We start from the raw sequence: 22,316 nt of genomic DNA, 5'->3' as shown, positions 1-22,316 counted from the left end.
ATGGGAGAGATGGGAGTATGGATGGAGAGAGATGTGTGGATGGGAGAGATGGGAGTGTGGATGGGAGACATGGGAGTGTGGATGGGAGAGATGGGAGTATGGATGGAGAGAGATGTGTGGGTGGGAGAGATGGGAGTGTGGATGGGAGACATGGGAGTGTGGGTGGGAGAGATGGGAGTGTGGGTGGGAGAGAGATGGGAGTGTTGGTGGGGAGATGGGCGTGTGGGTGTGGAGATGGGAGTGTGGGTGGGAGAGAGATGGGAGTGTGGGTGGGTGAGATGGGAGTGTGGGTGGTGAGATGGGAGTGTGGATTGGAGAGATGGGAGTGTGGGTGGGAGAGATGGGAGTGTGGGTGAGAGAGATGGGACTGTGGGTGGGAGAGATATGAGAGTGTGGTGGGAGAGAGATAGGAGAGATAGGAGTGTGGATGGTAGAGATGGGAGTGTAGGTGGGAGAGATGGGAGTGTGGGTGGGAGAGTTGGAAATGTGGGTGGGGAGATGGGAATGTGGGTGGGAGAGATGGGAATGTGGGTGGGAGAGATGGGAGTGTGGGTGGGGAGATGGGAATGTGGGTGGGAGAGATGGGAATGTGGGTGGGAGTGATGGGAGTGTGAGTGTGAGAGATGAGAGTGTTGGTGGGAGAGATAGGAGTGTGGGTGGGAGAGAGATGGGAGTGTAGGTGGGAGAGATGGGAATGTGGGTGGGAGAGAGATGGGAGTGTGGGTGGGGGGTTGGGAGTGTTAGTGGGAGAGAGATGGGAGTGTGAGTGGGAGAGATGGGAGTGTGGGTGGGAGAGATGGGAGATTGGGTGGGAGAGATGGGAATGTGGGTGGGAGGGAGATGGGAGTGTGGGTGGGGAGATGGGAGTGTTGGTGGGAGAGAGATGGGAGTATGAGAGGGAGAGATGGGAGTGTGGGTGGGAGAGATGGGAGTGTGGGAGGGAGAGATGGGAGTGTGGGTGGGAGAGATGGGAATGTGTGTGGGAGAGATGGGAGTGTGGGTGGAAGAGATGGGAGTGTGGGTGGAGAGATGGAGTGTGGGTGGGAGAGATGGGAGTGTGGGTGGGAGAGATGGGAGTGTGGGTGGGGAGATTGGAGTGTGGGTGGGAGAGATGAGAGTGTAGTTGGGCAGATGGGAGTGTGGGTGGGAGAGATGGGAGTGTGGGTGGGAGAGAGGTGGGAGTGTGGGTGGGAGAGAGATGGGAGTGTGGGTGGGCGAGATGGGAATGTAGATGGAGAGAGATGTGTGGGTGGGAGAGATGGGAGAATGCATGGACAGAGATGTGTGGGTGGGAGAGATGGGAGTGTGAATGGGAGAGATGGGAGTATGGATGGCGAGAGATGTGTGGGTGGGAGAGATGGGAGTGGGGATGTGAGAGATGGGAGTGTGGGTGGGATAGATGGGAGTGTAGGTGGGTGAGATGGGAGTGTGGGTGGGGAGATGGGAGGGTGGATGGGAGACATGGGGGTGTGGATGGGAGAGATGGGAGTATGGATGGAGAGAGATGTGTGGGTGGGAGAGATGGGAGTGTGGATGGGAGACATGGGAGTGTGGGTGGGAGAGATGGGAGTGTGGGTGGGAGAGAGATGGGAGTGTTGGTGGGGAGACGGGAGTGTGGGTGTGGAGATGGGAGTGTGGGTGGGAGAGAGATGGGAGTGTGGGTGGGTGAGATGGGAGTGTGGGTGGTGAGATGGGAGTGTGGATTGGAGAGATGGGAGTGTGGGTGGGAGAGATCGGAGTGTGGGTGAGAGAGATGGGACTGTGGGTGGGAGAGATGGCAGTGTGGCTGGGGAGATGGGAGTGTGGGTGGGAGAGATGGGAGTGTAGGTGGGGACAGGGGAGTGCGGGTGGGAGAGATATGAGAGTGTGGTGGGAGAGAGATTGGAGAGATGGGAGTGTGGATGGTAGAGATGGGAGTGTAGGTGGGAGAGATGGGAGTGTGGGTGGGAGAGTTGGGAGTGTGGGTGGGGAGATGGGAATGTGGGTGGGAGAGATGGGAATGTGGGTGGGAGAGATGGGAGTGTGGGTGGGGAGATGGGAATGTGGGTGGGAGAGATGGGAATGTGGGTGGGAGTGATGGGAGTGTGAGTGTGAGAGATGGGAGTGTTGGTGGGAGAGATAGGAGTGTGGGTGGGAGAGAGATGGTAGTGTAGGTGGGAGAGATGGGAATGTGGGTGGGAGAGAGATGGGAGTGTGGGTGGGGAGATGGGAGTGTTGGTGGGAGAGAGATGGGAGTGTGAGTGGGAGAGATGGGAGTGTGGGTGGGAGAGATGGGAGATTGGGTGGGAGAGATGGGAATGTGGGTGGGAGGGAGATGGAAGTGTGGGTGGGGAGATGGGAGTGTTGGTGGGAGAGAGATGGGAGTATGAGAGGGAGAGATGGGAGTGTGGGTGGGAGAGATGGGAGTGTGGGAGGGAGAGATGGGAGTGTGGGTGGGAGAGATGGGAATGTGTGTGGGAGAGATGGGAGTGTGGGTGGGAGAGATGGGAGTGTGGGTGGGGAGATGGAGTGTGGGTGGGAGAGATGGGAGTGTGGGTGGGAGAGATGGGAGTGTGGGTGGGGAGATTGGAGTGTGGGTGGGAGAGATGAGAGTGTAGTTCGGCAGATGGGAGTGTGGGTGGGAGAGATGGGAGTGTGGGTGGGAGAGAGATGGGAGTGTGGGTGGGCGAGATGGGAATGTAGATGGAGAGAGATGTGTGGGTGGGAGAGATGGGAGTATGGATGGAGAGAGATGTGTTGGTGGGAGAGATGGGAGTGTGAATGGGAGAGATGGGAGTATGGATGGAGAGAGATGTGTGGGTGGGAGAGATGGGAGTGGGGATGTGAGAGATGGGAGTGTGGGTGGGATAGATGGGAGTGTAGGTGGGTGAGATGGGAGTGTGGGTGGGGAGATGGGAGTGTGGATTGGAGAGATGGGAGTGTGGGTGGGAGAGATGGGAATGTGGATGGGAGAGATGGGAGTATGGATGGAGAGAGATGTGTGGGTGGGAGAGATGGGAGTATGGATGGGAGACATGGGAGTATGGATGGAGAGAGATGTGTGTGTGGGAGAGATGGGAGTGTGGATGGGAGAGATGAGAGTGTAGGTGGAGAGATGGGAGTGTGGGTGGGAGAGAGATGGGAGTGTGGGTGGGAGAGAGCTGGGAGTGTGGGTGGGCGAGATGGGAATGTGGATGGAGAGAGATGTGTGGGTGGGAGAGATGGGAGTATGGATGGAGAGAGATGTGTGCGTGGGAGAGATGGGAGTGGCGATGTGAGAGATGGGAGTGTGGGTGAGATAGATGGGAGTGTAGGTGGGTGAGATGGGAGTGTGGGTGGGGAGATGGGAGTGTGGATTGGAGAGATGGGAGTATGGATGGAGAGAGATGTGTGGGTGGGAGAGATGGGAGTGTGGATGGGAGACATGGGAGTATGGATGGAGAGAGATGTGTGGGTGGGAGAGATGGGAGTGGGGATGGGAGAAATGGAGTGTGAGAATGAGAGATGGGAGTGTGGGTGGGAGAGATGGGAGTGTGGGTGGGAGAGAGATGGGAGTGTAGGTGGGAGAGATGGGAATGTGGGTGGGAGAGAGATGGGAGTCCGGGTGGGAGAGATGGGAGTGTGGGTGGGGAGATGGGAGTGCTGGTGGGGAGATGGGAGTGTGGATTGGAGAGATGGGAATGTAGGTGGGAGAGATGGGAGTGTTGGTGGGGAGATGGGAGGGTGGGTGGGGAGATGGGAGTGTGGGTGGGAGAGAGATGGCAGTGTGGGTGGGTGAGATGGGAGTCTGGGTGGGAGAGATGTGAATGTGGATTGGAGAGATGGGAGTATGGATGGAGAGAGATGTGTGGGTGGGAGAGATGGGAGTGTGGATGGGAGACATGGGAGTGTGGGTGGGAGAGATGGGAGTGTGGGTGGGAGAGAGATGGGAGTGTTGGTGGGGAGATGGGAGTATGGATGGAGAGAGATGTGTGGGTGGGAGAGATGGGAGTGTGGATGGGAGACATGGGAGTGTGGATGGGAGAGATGGGAGTATGGATGGAGAGAGATGTGTGGGTGGGAGAGATGGGAGTGTGGATGGGAGACATGGGAGTGTGGGTGGGAGAGATGGGAGTGTGGGTGGGAGAGAGATGGGAGTGTTGGTGGGGAGATGGGAGTGTGGGTGTGGAGATGGGAGTGTGGGTGGGAGAGAGATGGGAGTGTGGGTGGGTGAGATGGGAGTGTGGGTGGTGAGATGGGAGTGTGGATTGGAGAGATGGGAGTGTGGGTGGGAGAGATGGGAGTGTGGGTGAGAGAGATGGGACTGTGGGTGGGAGAGATATGAGAGTGTGGTGGGAGAGAGATAGGAGAGATAGGAGTGTGGATGGTAGAGATGGGAGTGTAGGTGGGAGAGATGGGAGTGTGGGTGGGAGAGTTGGAAATGTGGGTGGGGAGATGGGAATGTGGGTGGGAGAGATGGGAATGTGGGTGGGAGAGATGGGAGTGTGGGTGGGGAGATGGGAATGTGGGTGGGAGAGATGGGAATGTGGGTGAGAGTGATGGGAGTGTGAGTGTGAGAGATGGGAGTTTTGGTGGGAGAGATAGGAGTGTGGGTGGGAGAGAGATGGGAGTGTAGGTGGGAGAGATGGGAATGTGGGTGGGAGAGAGATGGGAGTGTGGGTGGGGAGATGGGAGTGTTAGTGGGAGAGAGATGGGAGTGTGAGTGGGAGAGATGGGAGTGTGGGTGGGAGAGATGGGAGATTGGGTGGGAGAGATGGGAATGTGGGTGGGAGGGAGATGGAAGTGTGGGTGGGGAGATGGGAGTGTTGGTGGGAGAGAGATGGGAGTATGAGAGGGAGAGATGGGAGTGTGGGTGGGAGAGATGGGAGTGTGGGAGGGAGAGATGGGAGTGTGGGTGGGAGAGATGGGAATGTGTGTGGGAGAGATGGGAGTGTGGGTGGGAGAGATGGGAGTGTGGGTGGGGAGATGGAGTGTGGGTGGGAGAGATGGGAGTGTGGGTGGGAGAGATGGGAGTGTGGGTGGGGAGATTGGAGTGTGGGTGGGAGAGATGAGAGTGTAGTTGGGCAGATGGGAGTGTGGGTGGGAGAGATGGGAGTGTGGGTGGGAGAGAGGTGGGAGTGTGGGTGGGAGAGAGATGGGAGTGTGGGTGGGCGAGATGGGAATGTAGATGGAGAGAGATGTGTGGGTGGGAGAGATGGGAGTATGCATGGAGAGAGATGTGTGGGTGGGAGAGATGGGAGTGTGAATGGGAGAGATGGGAGTATGGATGGCGAGAGATGTGTGGGTGGGAGAGATGGGAGTGGGGATGTGAGAGATGGGAGTGTGGGTGGGATAGATGGGAGTGTAGGTGGGTGAGATGGGAGTGTGGGTGGGGAGATGGGAGGGTGGATGGGAGACATGGGAGTGTGGATGGGAGAGATGGGAGGATGGTTGGAGAGAGATGTGTGGGTGGGAGAGATGGGAGTGTGGATGGGAGACATGGGAGTGTGGGTGGGAGAGATGGGAGTGTGGGTGGGAGAGAGATGGGAGTGTTGGTGGGGAGACAGGAGTGTGGGTGTGGAGATGGGAGTGTGGGTGGGAGAGAGATGGGAGTGTGAGTGGGTGAGATGGGAGTGTGGGTGGTGAGATGGGAGTGTGGATTGGAGAGATGGGAGTGTGGGTGGGAGAGATCGGAGTGTGGGTGAGAGAGATGGGACTGTGGGTGGGAGAGATGGCAGTGTGGCTGGGGAGATGGGAGTGTGGGTGGGTGAGATGGGAGTGTAGGTGGGGACATGGGAGTGCGGGTGGGAGAGATATGAGAGTGTGGTGGGAGAGAGATTGGAGAGATGGGAGTATGGATGGTAGAGATGGGAGTGTAGGTGGGAGAGATGGGAGTGTGGGTGGGAGAGTTGGGAGTGTGGGTGGGGAGATGGGAATGTGGGTGGGAGAGATGGGAATGTGGGTGGGAGAGATGGGAGTGTGGGTGGGGAGATGGGAATGTGGGTGGGAGAGATGGGAATGTGGGTGGGAGTGATGGGAGTGTGAGTGTGAGAGATGGGAGTGTTGGTGGGAGAGATAGGAGTGTGGGTGGGAGAGAGATGGTAGTGTAGGTGGTAGAGATGGGAATGTGGGTGGGAGAGAGATGGGAGTGTGGGTGGGGAGATGGGAGTGTTGGTGGGAGAGAGATGGGAGTGTGAGTGGGAGAGATGGGAGTGTGGGTGGGAGAGATGGGAGATTGGGTGGGAGAGATGGGAATGTGGGTGGGAGGGAGATGGGAGTGTGGGTGGGGAGATGGGAGTGTTGGTGGGAGAGAGATGGGAGTGTGGGTGGGAGAGATGGGAGTGTGGGAGGGAGAGATGGGAGTGTGGGTGGGAGAGATGGGAATGTGTGTGGGAGAGATGGGAGTGTGGGTGGGAGAGATGGGAGTGTGGGTGGGGAGATGGAGTGTGGGTGGGAGAGATGGGAGTGTGGTGGGAGAGATGGGAGTGTGGGTGGGGAGATTGGAGTGTGGGTGGAAGAGATGAGAGTGTAGTTGGGCAGATGGGAGTGTGGGTGGGAGAGATGGGAGTGTGGTTGGGAGAGAGATGGGAGTCTGGGTGGGAGAGATGGGAGTGTGGGTGGGGAGATGGGAGTGCGGGTGGGGAGATGGGAGTGTGGATTGGAGAGATGGGAATGTAGGTGGGAGAGATGGGAGTGTGGGTGGGTGAGATGGGAGTGTGGGTGGGGAGATGGGAGTGTTGGTGGGGAGATGGGAGGGTGGGTGGGGAGATGGGAGTGTGGGTGGGAGAGAGATGGCAGTGTGGGTGGGTGAGATGGGAGTCTGGGTGGGGGAGATGTGAATGTGGATGGGAGAGATGGGAGTATGGATGGAGAGAGATGTGTGGGTGGGAGAGATGGGAGTGTGGATGGGAGACATGGGAGTGTGGATGGGAGAGATGGGAGTATGGATGGAGAGAGATGTGTGGGTGGGAGAGATGGGAGTGTGGATGGGAGACATGGGAGTGTGGGTGGGAGAGATGGGAGTGTGGGTGGGAGAGAGATGGGAGTGTTGGTGGGGAGATGGGTGTGTGGGTGTGGAGATGGGAGTGTGGGTGGGACAGAGATGGGAATGTGGGTGGGAGAGATGGGAGTGTGGGTGTGGAGATGGGAGTGTGGGTGGGAGAGAGATGGGAGTGTGGGTGGGTGAGATGGGAGTGTGGGTGGTGAGATGGGAGTGTGGGTGGGAGAGATGGGAGTGTGGGTGGGAGAGAGATGGGAGTGTTGGTGGGGAGATGGGAGTGTGGGTGTGGAGATGGGAGTGTGGGTGGGAGAGAGATGGGAATGTGGGTGGGAGAGATGGGAGTGTGGGTGTGGAGATGGGAGTGTGGGTGGGAGAGAGATGGGAGTGTGGGTGGGTGAGATGGGAGTGTGGGTGGTGAGATGGGAGTGTGGATTGGAGAGATGGGAGTGTGGGTGGGAGAGATGGGAGTGTGGGTGAGAGAGATGGGACTGTGGGTGGGAGAGATGGCAGTGTGGCTGGGGAGATGGGAGTGTGGGTGGGAGAGATGGGAGTGTAGGTGGGGACATGGGAGTGCGGGTGGGAGAGATATGAGAGTGTGGTGGGAGAGAGATAGGAGAGATAGGAGTGTGGATGGTAGAGATGGGAGTGTAGGTGGGAGAGATGGGAGTGTGGGTGGGAGAGTTGGGAGTGTGGGTGGGGAGATGGGAATGTGGGTGGGAGAGATGGGAATGTGGGTGGGAGAGATGGGAGTGTGGGTGGGGAGATGGGAATGTGGGTGGGAGAGATGGGAATGTGGGTGGGAGTGATGGGAGTGTGAGTGTGAGAGATGAGAGTGTTGGTGGGAGAGATAGGAGTGTGGGTGGGAGAGAGATGGGAGTGTAGGTGGGAGAGATGGGAATGTGGGTGGGAGAGAGATGGGAGTGTGGGTGGGGGGTTGGGAGTGTTAGTGGGAGAGAGATGGGAGTGTGAGTGGGAGAGATGGGAGTGTGGGTGGGAGAGATGGGAGATTGGGTGGGAGAGATGGGAATGTGGGTGGGAGGGAGATGGGAGTGTGGGTGGGGAGATGGGAGTGTTGGTGGGAGAGAGATGGGAGTATGAGAGGGAGAGATGGGAGTGTGGGTGGGAGAGATGGGAGTGTGGGAGGGAGAGATGGGAGTGTGGGTGGGAGAGATGGGAATGTGTGTGGGAGAGATGGGAGTGTGGGTGGAAGAGATGGGAGTGTGGGTGGAGAGATGGAGTGTGGGTGGGAGAGATGGGAGTGTGGGTGGGAGAGATGGGAGTGTGGGTGGGGAGATTGGAGTGTGGGTGGGAGAGATGAGAGTGTAGTTGGGCAGATGGGAGTGTGGGTGGGAGAGATGGGAGTGTGGGTGGGAGAGAGGTGGGAGTGTGGGTGGGAGAGAGATGGGAGTGTGGGTGGGCGAGATGGGAATGTAGATGGAGAGAGATGTGTGGGTGGGAGAGATGGGAGAATGCATGGACAGAGATGTGTGGGTGGGAGAGATGGGAGTGTGAATGGGAGAGATGGGAGTATGGATGGCGAGAGATGTGTGGGTGGGAGAGATGGGAGTGGGGATGTGAGAGATGGGAGTGTGGGTGGGATAGATGGGAGTGTAGGTGGGTGAGATGGGAGTGTGGGTGGGGAGATGGGAGGGTGGATGGGAGACATGGGGGTGTGGATGGGAGTATGGATGGAGAGAGATGTGTGGGTGGGAGAGATGGGAGTGTGGATGGGAGACATGGGAGTGTGGGTGGGAGAGATGGGAGTGTGGGTGGGAGAGAGATGGGAGTGTTGGTGGGGAGACGGGAGTGTGGGTGTGGAGATGGGAGTGTGGGTGGGAGAGAGATGGGAGTGTGGGTGGGTGAGATGGGAGTGTGGGTGGTGAGATGGGAGTGTGGATTGGAGAGATGGGAGTGTGGGTGGGAGAGATCGGAGTGTGGGTGAGAGAGATGGGACTGTGGGTGGGAGAGATGGCAGTGTGGCTGGGGAGATGGGAGTGTGGGTGGGAGAGATGGGAGTGTAGGTGGGGACATGGGAGTGCGGGTGGGAGAGATATGAGAGTGTGGTGGGAGAGAGATTGGAGAGATGGGAGTGTGGATGGTAGAGATGGGAGTGTAGGTGGGAGAGATGGGAGTGTGGGTGGGAGAGTTGGGAGTGTGGGTGGGGAGATGGGAATGTGGGTGGGAGAGATGGGAATGTGGGTGGGAGAGATGGGAGTGTGGGTGGGGAGATGGGAATGTGGGTGGGAGAGATGGGAATGTGGGTGGGAGTGATGGGAGTGTGAGTGTGAGAGATGGGAGTGTTGGTGGGAGAGATAGGAGTGTGGGTGGGAGAGAGATGGTAGTGTAGGTGGGAGAGATGGGAATGTGGGTGGGAGAGAGATGGGAGTGTGGGTGGGGAGATGGGAGTGTTGGTGGGAGAGAGATGGGAGTGTGAGTGGGAGAGATGGGAGTGTGGGTGGGAGAGATGGGAGATTGGGTGGGAGAGATGGGAATGTGGGTGGGAGGGAGATGGAAGTGTGGGTGGGGAGATGGGAGTGTTGGTGGGAGAGAGATGGGAGTATGAGAGGGAGAGATGGGAGTGTGGGTGGGAGAGATGGGAGTGTGGGAGGGAGAGATGGGAGTGTGGGTGGGAGAGATGGGAATGTGTGTGGGAGAGATGGGAGTGTGGGTGGGAGAGATGGGAGTGTGGGTGGGGAGATGGAGTGTGGGTGGGAGAGATGGGAGTGTGGGTGGGAGAGATGGGAGTGTGGGTGGGGAGATTGGAGTGTGGGTGGGAGAGATGAGAGTGTAGTTGGGCAAATGGGAGTGTGGGTGGGAGAGATGGGAGTGTGGGTGGGAGAGAGATGGGAGTGTGGGTGGGCGAGATGGGAATGTAGATGGAGAGAGATGTGTGGGTGGGAGAGATGGGAGTATGGATGGAGAGAGATGTGTTGGTGGGAGAGATGGGAGTGTGAATGGGAGAGATGGGAGTATGGATGGAGAGAGATGTGTGGGTGGGAGAGATGGGAGTGGGGATGTGAGAGATGGGAGTGTGGGTGGGATAGATGGGAGTGTAGGTGGGTGAGATGGGAGTGTGGGTGGGGAGATGGGAGTGTGGATTGGAGAGATGGGAGTGTGGGTGGGAGAGATGGGAATGTGGATGGGAGAGATGGGAGTATGGATGGAGAGAGATGTGTGGGTGGGAGAGATGGGAGTGTGGATGGGAGACATGGGAGTATGGATGGAGAGAAATGTGTGTGTGGGAGAGATGGGAGTGTGGATGGGAGAGATGAGAGTGTAGGTGGAGAGATGGGAGTGTGGGTGGGAGAGAGATGGGAGTGTGGGTGGGAGAGAGCTGGGAATGTGGGTGGGCGAGATGGGAATGTGGATGGAGAGAGATGTGTGGGTGGGAGAGATGGGAGTATGGATGGAGAGAGATGTGTGCGTGGGAGAGATGGGAGTGGCGATGTGAGAGATGGGAGTGTGGGTGAGATAGATGGGAGTGTAGGTGGGTGAGATGGGAGTGTGGGTGGGGAGATGGGAGTGTGGATTGGAGAGATGGGAGTATGGATGGAGAGAGATGTGTGGGTGGGAGAGATGGGAGTGTGGATGGGAGACATGGGAGTATGGATGGAGAGAGATGTGTGGGTGGGAGAGATGGGAGTGGGGATGGGAGAAATGGAGTGTGAGAATGAGAGATGGGAGTGTGGGTGGGAGAGATGGGAGTGTGGGTGGGAGAGAGATGGGAGTGTAGGTGGGAGAGATGGGAATGTGGGTGGGAGAGAGATGGGAGTCCGGGTGGGAGAGATGGGAGTGTGGGTGGGGAGATGGGAGTGCTGGTGGGGAGATGGGAGTGTGGATTGGAGAGATGGGAATGTAGGTGGGAGAGATGGGAGTGTTGGTGGGGAGATGGGAGGGTGGGTGGGGAGATGGGAGTGTGGGTGGGAGAGAGATGGCAGTGTGGGTGGGTGAGATGGGAGTCTGGGTGGGAGAGATGTGAATGTGGATTGGAGAGATGGGAGTATGGATGGAGAGAGATGTGTGGGTGGGAGAGATGGGAGTGTGGATGGGAGACATGGGAGTGTGGGTGGGAGAGATGGGAGTGTGGGTGGGAGAGAGATGGGAGTGTTGGTGGGGAGATGGGAGTATGGATGGAGAGAGATGTGTGGGTGGGAGAGATGGGAGTGTGGATGGGAGACATGGGAGTGTGGATGGGAGAGATGGGAGTATGGATGGAGAGAGATGTGTGGGTGGGAGAGATGGGAGTGTGGATGGGAGACATGGGAGTGTGGGTGGGAGAGATGGGAGTGTGGGTGGGAGAGAGATGGGAGTGTTGGTGGGGAGATGGGAGTGTGGGTGTGGAGATGGGAGTGTGGGTGGGAGAGAGATGGGAGTGTGGGTGGGTGAGATGGGAGTGTGGGTGGTGAGATGGGAGTGTGGATTGGAGAGATGGGAGTGTGGGTGGGAGAGATGGGAGTGTGGGTGAGAGAGATGGGACTGTGGGTGGGAGAGATATGAGAGTGTGGTGGGAGAGAGATAGGAGAGATAGGAGTGTGGATGGTAGAGATGGGAGTGTAGGTGGGAGAGATGGGACTGTGGGTGGGAGAGTTGGAAATGTGGGTGGGGAGATGGGAATGTGGGTGGGAGAGATGGGAATGTGGGTGGGACAGATGGGAGTGTGGGTGGGGAGATGGGAATGTGGGTGGGAGAGATGGGAATGTGGGTGGGAGTGATGGGAGTGTGAGTGTGAGAGATGGGAGTTTTGGTGGGAGAGATAGGAGTGTGGGTGGGAGAGAGATGGGAGTGTAGGTGGGAGAGATGGGAATGTGGGTGGGAGAGAGATGGGAGTGTGGGTGGGGAGATGGGTGTGTTAGTGGGAGAGAGATGGGAGTGTGAGTGGGAGAGATGGGAGTGTGGGTGGGAGAGATGGGAGATTGGGTGGGAGAGATGGGAATGTGGGTGGGAGGGAGATGGGAGTGTGGGTGGGGAGATGGGAGTGTTGGTGGGAGAGAGATGGGAGTATGAGAGGGAGAGATGGGAGTGTGGGTGGGAGAGATGGGAGTGTGGGAGGGAGAGATGGGAGTGTGGGTGGGAGAGATGGGAATGTGTGTGGGAGAGATGGGAGTGTGGGTGGGAGAGATGGGAGTGTGGGTGGGGAGATGGAGTGTGGGTGGGAGAGATGGGAGTGTGGGTGGGAGAGATGGGAGTGTGGGTGGGGAGATTGGAGTGTGGGTGGGAGAGATGAAAGTGTAGTTGGGCAGATGGGAGTGTGGGTGGGAGAGATGGGAGGGTGGGTGGGAGAGAGGTGGGAGTGTGGGTGGGAGAGAGATGGGAGTGTGGGTGGGCGAGATGGGAATGTAGATGGAGAGAGATGTGTGGGTGGGAGAGATGGGAGTATGCATGGAGAGAGATGTGTGGGTGGGAGAGATGGGAGTGTGAATGGGAGAGATGGGAGTATGGATGGCGAGAGATGTGTGGGTGGGAGAGATGGGAGTGGGGATGTGAGAGATGGGAGTGTGGGTGGGATAGATGGGAGTGTAGGTGGGTGAGATGGGAGTGTGGGTGGGGAGATGGGAGGGTGGATGGGAGACATGGGAGTGTGGATGGGAGAGATGGGAGTATGGATGGAGAGAGATGTGTGGGTGGGAGAGATGGGAGTGTGGATGGGAGACATGGGAGTGTGGGTGGGAGAGAGATGGGAGTGTTGGTGGGGAGACGGGAGTGTGGGTGTGGAGATGGGAGTGTGGGTGGGAGAGAGATGGGAGTGTGGGTGGGTGAGATGGGAGTGTGGGTGGTGAGATGGGAGTGTGGATTGGAGAGATGGGAGTGTGGGTGGGAGAGATCGGAGTGTGGGTGAGAGAGATGGGACTGTGGGTGGGAGAGATGGCAGTGTGGCTGGGGAGATGGGAGTGTGGGTGGGAGAGATGGGAGTGTAGGTGGGGACATGGGAGTGCGGGTGGGAGAGATATGAGAGTGTGGTGGGAGAGAGATTGGAGAGATGGGAGTATGGATGGTAGAGATGGGAGTGTAGGTGGGAGAGATGGGAGTGTGGGTGGGAGAGTTGGGAGTGTGGGTGGGGAGATGGGAATGTGGGTGGGAGAGATGGGAATGTGGGTGGGAGAGATGGGAGTGTGGGTGGGGAGATGGGAATGTGGGTGGGAGAGATGGGAATGTGGGTGGGAGTGATGGGAGTGTGAGTGTGAGAGATGGGAGTGTTGGTGGGAGAGATAGGAGTGTGGGTGGGAGAGAGATGGTAGTGTAGGTGGTAGAGATGGGAATGTGGATGGGAGAGAGATGGGAGTGTGGGTGGGGAGATGGGAGTGTTGGTGGGAGAGAGATGGGAGTGTGAGTGGGAGAGATGGGAGTGTGGGTGGGAGAGATGGGAGATTGGGTGGGAGAGATGGGAATGTGGGTGGGAGGGAGATGGGAGTGTGGGTGGGGAGATGGGAGTGTTGGTGGGAGAGAGATGGGAGTGTGGGTGGGAGAGATGGGAGTGTGGGAGGGAGAGATGGGAGTGTGGGTGGGAGAGATGGGAATGTGTGTGGGAGAGATGGGAGTGTGGGTGGGAGAGATGGGAGTGTGGGTGGGGAGATGGAGTGTGGGTGGGAGAGATGGGAGTGTGGTGGGAGAGATGGGAGTGTGGGTGGGGAGATTGGAGTGTGGGTGGAAGAGATGAGAGTGTAGTTGGGCAGATGGGAGTGTGGGTGGGAGAGATGGGAGTGTGGTTGGGAGAGAGATGGGAGTCTGGGTGGGAGAGATGGGAGTGTGGGTGGGGAGATGGGAGTGCGGGTGGGGAGATGGGAGTGTGGATTGGAGAGATGGGAATGTAGGTGGGAGAGATGGGAGTGGGGGTGGGTGAGATGGGAGTGTGGGTGGGGAGATGGGAGTGTTGGTGGGGAGATGGGAGGGTGGGTGGGGAGATGGGAGTGTGGGTGGGAGAGAGATGGCAGTGTGGGTGGGTGAGATGGGAGTCTGGGTGGGGGAGATGTGAATGTGGATGGGAGAGATGGGAGTATGGATGGAGAGAGATGTGTGGGTGGGAGAGATGGGAGTGTGGATGGGAGACATGGGAGTGTGGATGGGAGAGATGGGAGTATGGATGGAGAGAGATGTGTGGGTGGGAGAGATGGGAGTGTGGATGGGAGACATGGGAGTGTGGGTGGGAGAGATGGGAGTGTGGGTGGGAGAGAGATGGGAGTGTGGTGGGAGAGATATTGGAGAGATGGGAGTATGGATGGTAGAGATGGGAGTGTAGGTGGGAGAGATGGGAGTGTGGGTGGGAGAGTTGGGAGTGTGGGTGGGGAGATGGGAATGTGGGTGGGAGAGATGGGAATGTGGGTGGGAGAGATGGGAGTGTGGGTGGGGAGATGGGAATGTGGGTGGGAGAGATGGGAATGTGGGTGGGAGTGATGGGAGTGTGAGTGTGAGAGATGGGAGTGTTGGTGGGAGAGATAGGAGTGTGGGTGGGAGAGAGATGGTAGTGTAGGTGGTAGAGATGGGAATGTGGGTGGGAGAGAGATGGGAGTGTGGGTGGGGAGATGGGAGTGTTGGTGGGAGAGAGATGGGAGTGTGAGTGGGAGAGATGGGAGTGTGGGTGGGAGAGATGGGAGATTGGGTGGGAGAGATGGGAATGTGGGTGGGAGGGAGATGGGAGTGTGGGTGGGGAGATGGGAGTGTTGGTGGGAGAGAGATGGGAGTGTGGGTGGGAGAGATGGGAGTGTGGGAGGGAGAGATGGGAGTGTGGGTGGGAGAGATGGGAATGTGTGTGGGAGAGATGGGAGTGTGGGTGGGAGAGATGGGAGTGTGGGTGGGGAGATGGAGTGTGGGTGGGAGAGATGGGAGTGTGGTGGGAGAGATGGGAGTGTGGGTGGGGAGATTGGAGTGTGGGTGGAAGAGATGAGAGTGTAGTTGGGCAGATGGGAGTGTGGGTGGGAGAGATGGGAGTGTGGTTGGGAGAGAGATGGGAGTCTGGGTGGGAGAGATGGGAGTGTGGGTGGGGAGATGGGAGTGCGGGTGGGGAGATGGGAGTGTGGATTGGAGAGATGGGAATGTAGGTGGGAGAGATGGGAGTGGGGGTGGGTGAGATGGGAGTGTGGGTGGGGAGATGGGAGTGTTGGTGGGGAGATGGGAGGGTGGGTGGGGAGATGGGAGTGTGGGTGGGAGAGAGATGGCAGTGTGGGTGGGTGAGATGGGAGTCTGGGTGGGGGAGATGTGAATGTGGATGGGAGAGATGGGAGTATGGATGGAGAGAGATGTGTGGGTGGGAGAGATGGGAGTGTGGATGGGAGACATGGGAGTGTGGATGGGAGAGATGGGAGTATGGATGGAGAGAGATGTGTGGGTGGGAGAGATGGGAGTGTGGATGGGAGACATGGGAGTGTGGGTGGGAGAGATGGGAGTGTGGGTGGGAGAGAGATGGGAGTGTTGGTGGGGAGATGGGTGTGTGGGTGTGGAGATGGGAGTGTGGGTGGGACAGAGATGGGAATGTGGGTGGGAGAGATGGGAGTGTGGGTGTGGAGATGGGAGTGTGGGTGGGAGAGAGATGGGAGTGTGGGTGGGTGAGATGGGAGTGTGGGTGGTGAGATGGGAGTGTGGGTGGGAGAGATGGGAGTGTGGGTGGGAGAGAGATGGGAGTGTTGGTGGGGAGATGGGAGTGTGGGTGTGGAGATGGGAGTGTGGGTGGGAGAGAGATGGGAATGTGGGTGGGAGAGATGGGAGTGTGGGTGTGGAGATGGGAGTGTGGGTGGGAGAGAGATGGGAGTGTGGGTGGGTGAGATGGGAGTGTGGGTGGTGAGATGGGAGTGTGGATTGGAGAGATGGGAGTGTGGGTGGGAGAGATGGGAGTGTGGGTGAGAGAGATGGGACTGTGGGTGGGAGAGATGGCAGTGTGGCTGGGGAGATGGGAGTGTGGGTGGGAGAGATGGGAGTGTAGGTGGGGACATGGGAGTGCGGGTGGGAGAGATATGAGAGTGTGGTGGGAGAGAGATAGGAGAGATAGGAGTGTGGATGGTAGAGATGGGAGTGTAGGTGGGAGAGATGGGAGTGTGGGTGGGAGAGTTGGGAGTGTGGGTGGGGAGATGGGAATGTGGGTGGGAGAGATGGGAATGTGGGTGGGAGACATGGGAGTGTGGGTGGGGAGATGGGAATGTGGGTGGGAGAGATGGGAATGTGGGTGGGAGTGATGGGAGTGTGAGTGTGAGAGATGGGAGTGTTGGTGGGAGAGATAGGAGTGTGGGTGGGAGAGAGATGGGAGTGTAGGTGGGAGAGATGGCAATGTGGGTGGGAGAGAGATGGGAGTGTGGGTGGGGAGATGGGAGTGTTGGTGGGAGAGAGATGGGAGTGTTGGTGGGGAGATGGGAGTGTGGGTGGGAGAGATGGGAGTGTGGGTGGGAGAGATGGGAGTGTGGGTGGGGAGATGGGAGTGTGGGTGGGAGAGATGGGAGTGTGGGTGGGAGAGATGGGAGTGTGGGTGGGAGAGATGAGAATGTAGGTGGAGAGATGGGAGTGTGGGTGGGAGAGAGATGGGAGTGTGGGTGGGAGAGAGATGGGAGTGTGGGTGGGGGAGATGGGAATGTGGATGGAGAGAGATGTCTGGGTGGGAGGGATGGGAGTATGGATGGAGAGAGATGTGTGCGTGGGAGAGATGGGAGTGGCGATGTGAGAGATGGGAGTGTGGGTGAGATAGATGGGAGTGTAGGTGGGTGAGATGGGAGTGTGGGTGGGGAGATGGGAGTGTGGATTGGAGAGATGGGAGTGTGGGTGGGAGAGATGGGAATGTGGATGGGAGAGATGGGAGAATGGATGGAGAGAGATGTGTGGGTGGGAGAGATGGGAGTGTGGATGGGAGACATGGGAGTATGGATGGAGAGAGATGTGTGGGTGGGAGAGATGGGAGTGGGGATGGGAGACATGGAGTGTGAGAATGAGAGATGGGAGTGTGGGTGGGAGAGATGGGAGTGTGGGTGGGAGAGAGATGGGAGTGTAGGTGGGAGAGATGGGAATGTGGGTGGGAGAGAGATGGGAGTCTGGGTGGGAGAGATGGGAGTGTGGGTGGGGAGATGGGAGTGCGGGTGGGGAGATGGGAGTGTGGATTGGAGAGATGGGAATGTAGGTGGGAGAGATGGGTGTGTGGGTGGGTGAGATGGGAGTGTGGGTGGGGAGATGGGAGTGTTGGTGGGGAGATGGGAGGGTGGGTGGGGAGATGGGAGTGTGGGTGGGAGAGAGGTGGGAGTGTGGGTGGGAGAGATGGGAGTGTGGGTGGGAGAGATGGGAGTGTTGGTGGGAGAGAGATGGGAGTGTTGGTGGGAGAGAGATGGGAGTGTGGGTGGGAGAGATGGGAGTGTGGGTGGGAGAGATGGGACTGTGGGTGGGAGAGATGGGGGTGTGGCTGGAGAGATGGGAGTGTGGGTGGGAGAGATGGGAGTGTAGGTAGGGAGATAGGAATGTGGGTGGGAGAGAGGTGGGAATGTGGGTGGGAGAGAGATGGGAATGTGGGTGGGGAGATGAGAATGTGGGTGGGAGAGATGGAAATGTGGGTGGGAGAGATGGGAGTGTGGGGAGATGGGAATGTGGGTGGGAGAGATGGGAATGTGGGTGGGAGAGATGGGAGTGTGGGTGGGAGAGATGTGAGTGTGGGTGGGAGAGAGATGGGAGAGATGGGAGTGTGGATGGTAGAGATGGGAGTGTTGGTGGGAGAGATGGGAGTGTAGTTGGGCAGATGGGAGTGTGGGTGGGAGAGATGGGAGTGTGGTTGGGAGAGAGATGGGAGTCTGGGTGGGAGAGATGGGAGTGTGGGTGGGGAGATGGGAGTGCGGGTGGGGAGATGGGAGTGTGGATTGGAGAGATGGGAATGTAGGTGGGAGAGATGGGAGTGTGGGTGGGTGAGATGGGAGTGTGGGTGGGAAGATGGGAGTGTTGGTGGGGAGATGGGAGGGTGGGTGGGGAGATGGGAGTGTGGGTGGGAGAGAGATGGCAGTGTGGGTGGGTGAGATGGGAGTCTGGGTGGGGGAGATGTGAATGTGGATGGGAGAGATGGGAGTATGGATGGAGAGAGATGTGTGGGTGGTAGAGATGGGAGTGTGGATGGGAGACATGGGAGTGTGGATGGGAGAGATGGGAGTATGGATGGAGAGAGATGTGTGGGTGGGAGAGATGGGAGTGTGGATGGGAGACATGGGAGTGTGGGTGGGAGAGATGGGAGTGTGGGTGGGAGAGAGATGTGAGTGTTGGTGGGGAGATGGGTGTGTGGGTGTGGAGATGGGAGTGTGGGTGGGACAGAGATGGGAATGTGGGTGGGAGAGATGGGAGTGTGGGTGTGGAGATGGGAGTGTGGGTGGGAGAGAGATGGGAGTGTGGGTGGGTGAGATGGGAGTGTGGGTGGTGAGATGGGAGTGTGGGTGGGAGAGATGGGAGTGTGGGTGGGAGAGAGATGGGAGTGTTGGTGGGGAGATGGGAGTGTGGGTGTGGAGATGGGAGTGTGGGTGGGAGAGAGATGGGAATGTGGGTGGGAGAGATGGGAGTGTGGGTGTGGAGATGGGAGTGTGGGTGGGAGAGAGATGGGAGTGTGGGTGGGTGAGATGGGAGTGTGGGTGGTGAGATGGGAGTGTGGATTGGAGAGATGGGAGTGTGGGTGGGAGAGATGGGAGTGTGGGTGAGAGAGATGGGACTGTGGGTGGGAGAGATGGCAGTGTGGCTGGGGAGATGGGAGTGTGGGTGGGAGAGATGGGAGTGTAGGTGGGGACATGGGAGTGCGGGTGGGAGAAATATGAGAGTGTGGTGGGAGAGAGATAGGAGAGATAGGAGTGTGGATGGTAGAGATGGGAGTGTAGGTGGGAGAGATGGGAGTGTGGGTGGGAGAGTTGGGAGTGTGGGTGGGGAGATGGGAATGTGGGTGGGAGAGATGGGAATGTGGGTGGGAGAGATGGGAGTGTGGGTGGGGAGATGGGAATGTGGGTGGGAGAGATGGGAATGTGGGTGGGAGTGATGGGAGTGTGAGTGTGAGAGATGGGAGTGTTGGTGGGAGAGATAGGAGTGTGGGTGGGAGAGAGATGGGAGTGTAGGTGGGAGAGATGGCAATGTGGGTGGGAGAGAGATGGGAGTGTGGGTGGGGAGATGGGAGTGTTGGTGGGAGAGAGATGGGAGTGTTGGTGGGGAGATGGGAGTGTGGGTGGGAGAGATGGGAGTGTGGGTGGGAGAGATGGGAGTGTGGGTGGGGAGATGGGAGTGTGGGTGGGAGAGATGGGAGTGTGGGTGGGAGAGATGGGAGTGTGGGTGGGAGAGATGAGAATGTAGGTGGAGAGATGGGAGTGTGGGTGGGAGAGAGATGGGAGTGTGGGTGGGAGAGAGATGGGAGTGTGGGTGGGGGAGATGGGAATGTGGATGGAGAGAGATGTGTGGGTGGGAGGGATGGGAGTATGGATGGAGAGAGATGTGTGCGTGGGAGAGATGGGAGTGGCGATGTGAGAGATGGGAGTGTGGGTGAGATAGATGGGAGTGTAGGTGGGTGAGATGGGAGTGTGGGTGGGGAGATGGGAGTGTGGATTGGAGAGATGGGAGTGTGGGTGGGAGAGATGGGAATGTGGATGGGAGAGATGGGAGAATGGATGGAGAGAGATGTGTGGGTGGGAGAGATGGGAGTGGGGATGGGAGACATGGAGTGTGAGAATGAGAGATGGGAGTGTGGGTGGGAGAGATGGGAGTGTGGGTGGGAGAGAGATGGGAGTGTAGGTGGGAGAGATGGGAATGTGGGTGGGAGAGAGATGGGAGTCTGGGTGGGAGAGATGGGAGTGTGGGTGGGGAGATGGGAGTGCGGGTGGGGAGATGGGAGTGTGGATTGGAGAGATGGGAATGTAGGTGGGAGAGATGGGTGTGTGGGTGGGTGAGATGGGAGTGTGGGTGGGGAGATGGGAGTGTTGGTGGGGAGATGGGAGGGTGGGTGGGGAGATGGGAGTGTGGGTGGGAGAGAGATGGGAGTGTGGGTGGGAGAGATGGGAGTGTGGGTGGGAGAGATGGGAGTGTTGGTGGGAGAGAGATGGGAGTGTTGGTGGGAGAGAGATGGGAGTGTGGGTGGGAGAGATGGGAGTGTGGGTGGGAGAGATGGGACTGTGTGTGGGAGAGATGGGGGTGTGGCTGGAGAGATGGGAGTGTGGGTGGGAGAGATGGGAGTGTAGGTAGGGAGATAGGAATGTGGGTGGGAGAGAGGTGGGAATGTGGGTGGGAGAGAGATGGGAATGTGGGTGGGGAGATGAGAATGTGGGTGGGAGAGATGGAAATGTGGGTGGGAGATGGGAGTGTGGGGAGATGGGAATGTGGGTGGGAGAGATGGGAATGTGGGTGGGAGAGATGGGAGTGTGGGTGGGAGAGATGTGAGTGTGGGTGGGAGAGAGATGGGAGAGATGGGAGTGTGGATGGTAGAGATGGGAGTGTTGGTGGGAGAGATGGGAGTGTGGGTGGGAGAGATGGGAGTGTGGGTGGGAGAGATGGGAGTGTGGGTGGGGAGATGGGAATGTGGGTGGGAGAGAGATGGGAGTGTGGGTGGGGAGATGGGAATGCGGGTGGGAGAGATGGGAATGAGGGTGGGGGAGATGGGAGTGTGGGTGGAGAGATGGGAATGTGGGTGGGAGAGATGGGAATGTGGGTGGGAGAGATGGAAGTGTTGGTGGGGAGATGGGAGTGTGGGTGGGGAGATGGGAATATGGGTGGGAGAAAGATGGGAGTGTGTGTGGGGAGATGGGAATGTGGGTGGGAGAGATGGGAATGTGGGTGGGAGAGATGGGAGTGTGGGTGGGGAGATGGGAATGTGTGTGGGAGAGATGGGAATGTGGGTGGGAGTGATGGGAGTGTGAGTGTGAGAGATGGTACTGTGGGTGGGAGAGATGGGAGTGTGGGTGGGAGAGAGATGGGAGTGTGGGTGGGAGAGCTGGGAGTGTGGGTGGGAGAGAGATGGGAGTGTGAGTGGGAGAGATGGGAGCGTGGGTGGGAGAGATGGGGTGTAGGTGGGGAGATGGGAGTGTGGGTGGGAGAGGTGGGAGTGTGGGTGGGAGAGATGGGAGTGTGGGTGGGAGAGATGGGAGTGTGGGTGGGAGAGATGGGAGTGTGGGTGGGAGAGGTGATAGTGTAGGTGGGGAGATGGGAGTGTGGGTGGGAGAGATGGGAGTGTGGGTGGGAGAGATGGGAATGTGTGTGGGAGAGATGGGAGTGTGGGTGGGAGAGATGGGAGTGTGGGTGGGGAGATGGGAGTGTGGGTGTGGAGATGGGAGTGTGGGTGGGAGAGATGGGAGTGTGGGTGGGAGAGATGGGAGTGTGGGTGGGGAGATGGGAGTGTGGGTGTGGAGATGGGAGTGTGGGTGGGAGAGATGGGAGTGTGGGTGGGAGAGAGATGGGAGTGTGGGTGGGAGAGAGATGGGAGTGTGGGTGGGCGAGATGGGAATGTGGATGGAGAGAGATGTGTGGGTGGGAGAGTTGGGTGTATGGATGGAGAGAGATGTGTGGGTGGGAGAGATGGGAGTGTGAATGGGAGAGATGGGAGTATGGATGGAGAGAGATGTGTGGGTGGGAGAGATGGGAGTGGGGATGTGAGAGATGGGAGTGTGGGTGGGATAGATGGGAGTGTAGGTGGGCGAGATGGGAGTGTGGGTGGGGAGATGGGAGTGTGGATTGGAGAGATGGGAGTGTGGGTGGGAGAGATGGGAATGTGGATGGGAGAGATGGGAGTATGGATGGAGAGAGATGTGTGGGTGGGAGAGATGGGAGTGTGGATGGGAGACATGGGAGTATGGATGGAGAGAGATGTGTGGGTGGGAGAGATGGGAGTGTGGATGGGAGACATGGGAGTGTGAGTGTGAGAGATGGGAGTGTGGGTGGGAGAGATGGGAGTGTGGGTGGGAGAGAGATGGGAGTGTAGGTGGGAGAGATGGGAATGTGGGTGGGAGAGAGATGGGAGTCTGGGTGGGGAGATGGGAGTGTTGGTGGGAGAGAGATGGGAGTGTTGGTGGGAGAGAGATGGGAGTGTGGGTGGGAGAGATGGGAGTGCGGGTGGGAGAGATGGGACTGTGGGTGGGAGAGATGGGAGTGTAGGTAGGGAGATGGGAATGTGGGTGGGAGAGAGGTGGGAATGTGGGTGGGAGAGAGATGGGAATGTGGGTGGGGAGGTGAGAATGTGGGTGGGAGAGATGGAAATGTGGGTGGGAGAGATGGGAGTGTGGGGAGATGGGAATGTGGGTGGGAGAGATGGGAATGTGGGTGGGAGAGATGGGAGTGTGGGTGGGAGAAATGTGAGTGAGGGTGGGAGAGAGATGGGAGAGATGGGAGTGTGGATGGTAGAGATGGGAGTGTTGGTGGGAGAGATGGGAGTGTGGGTGGGGGAGATGGGAATGTGGAT

The sequence above is a fragment of the Scyliorhinus torazame genome, chromosome 6 (assembly GCF_047496885.1).
Source record: "Scyliorhinus torazame isolate Kashiwa2021f chromosome 6, sScyTor2.1, whole genome shotgun sequence".
Taxonomy (NCBI): domain Eukaryota; kingdom Metazoa; phylum Chordata; class Chondrichthyes; order Carcharhiniformes; family Scyliorhinidae; genus Scyliorhinus; species Scyliorhinus torazame.
This window is presented reverse-complemented; position numbering follows the sequence as displayed.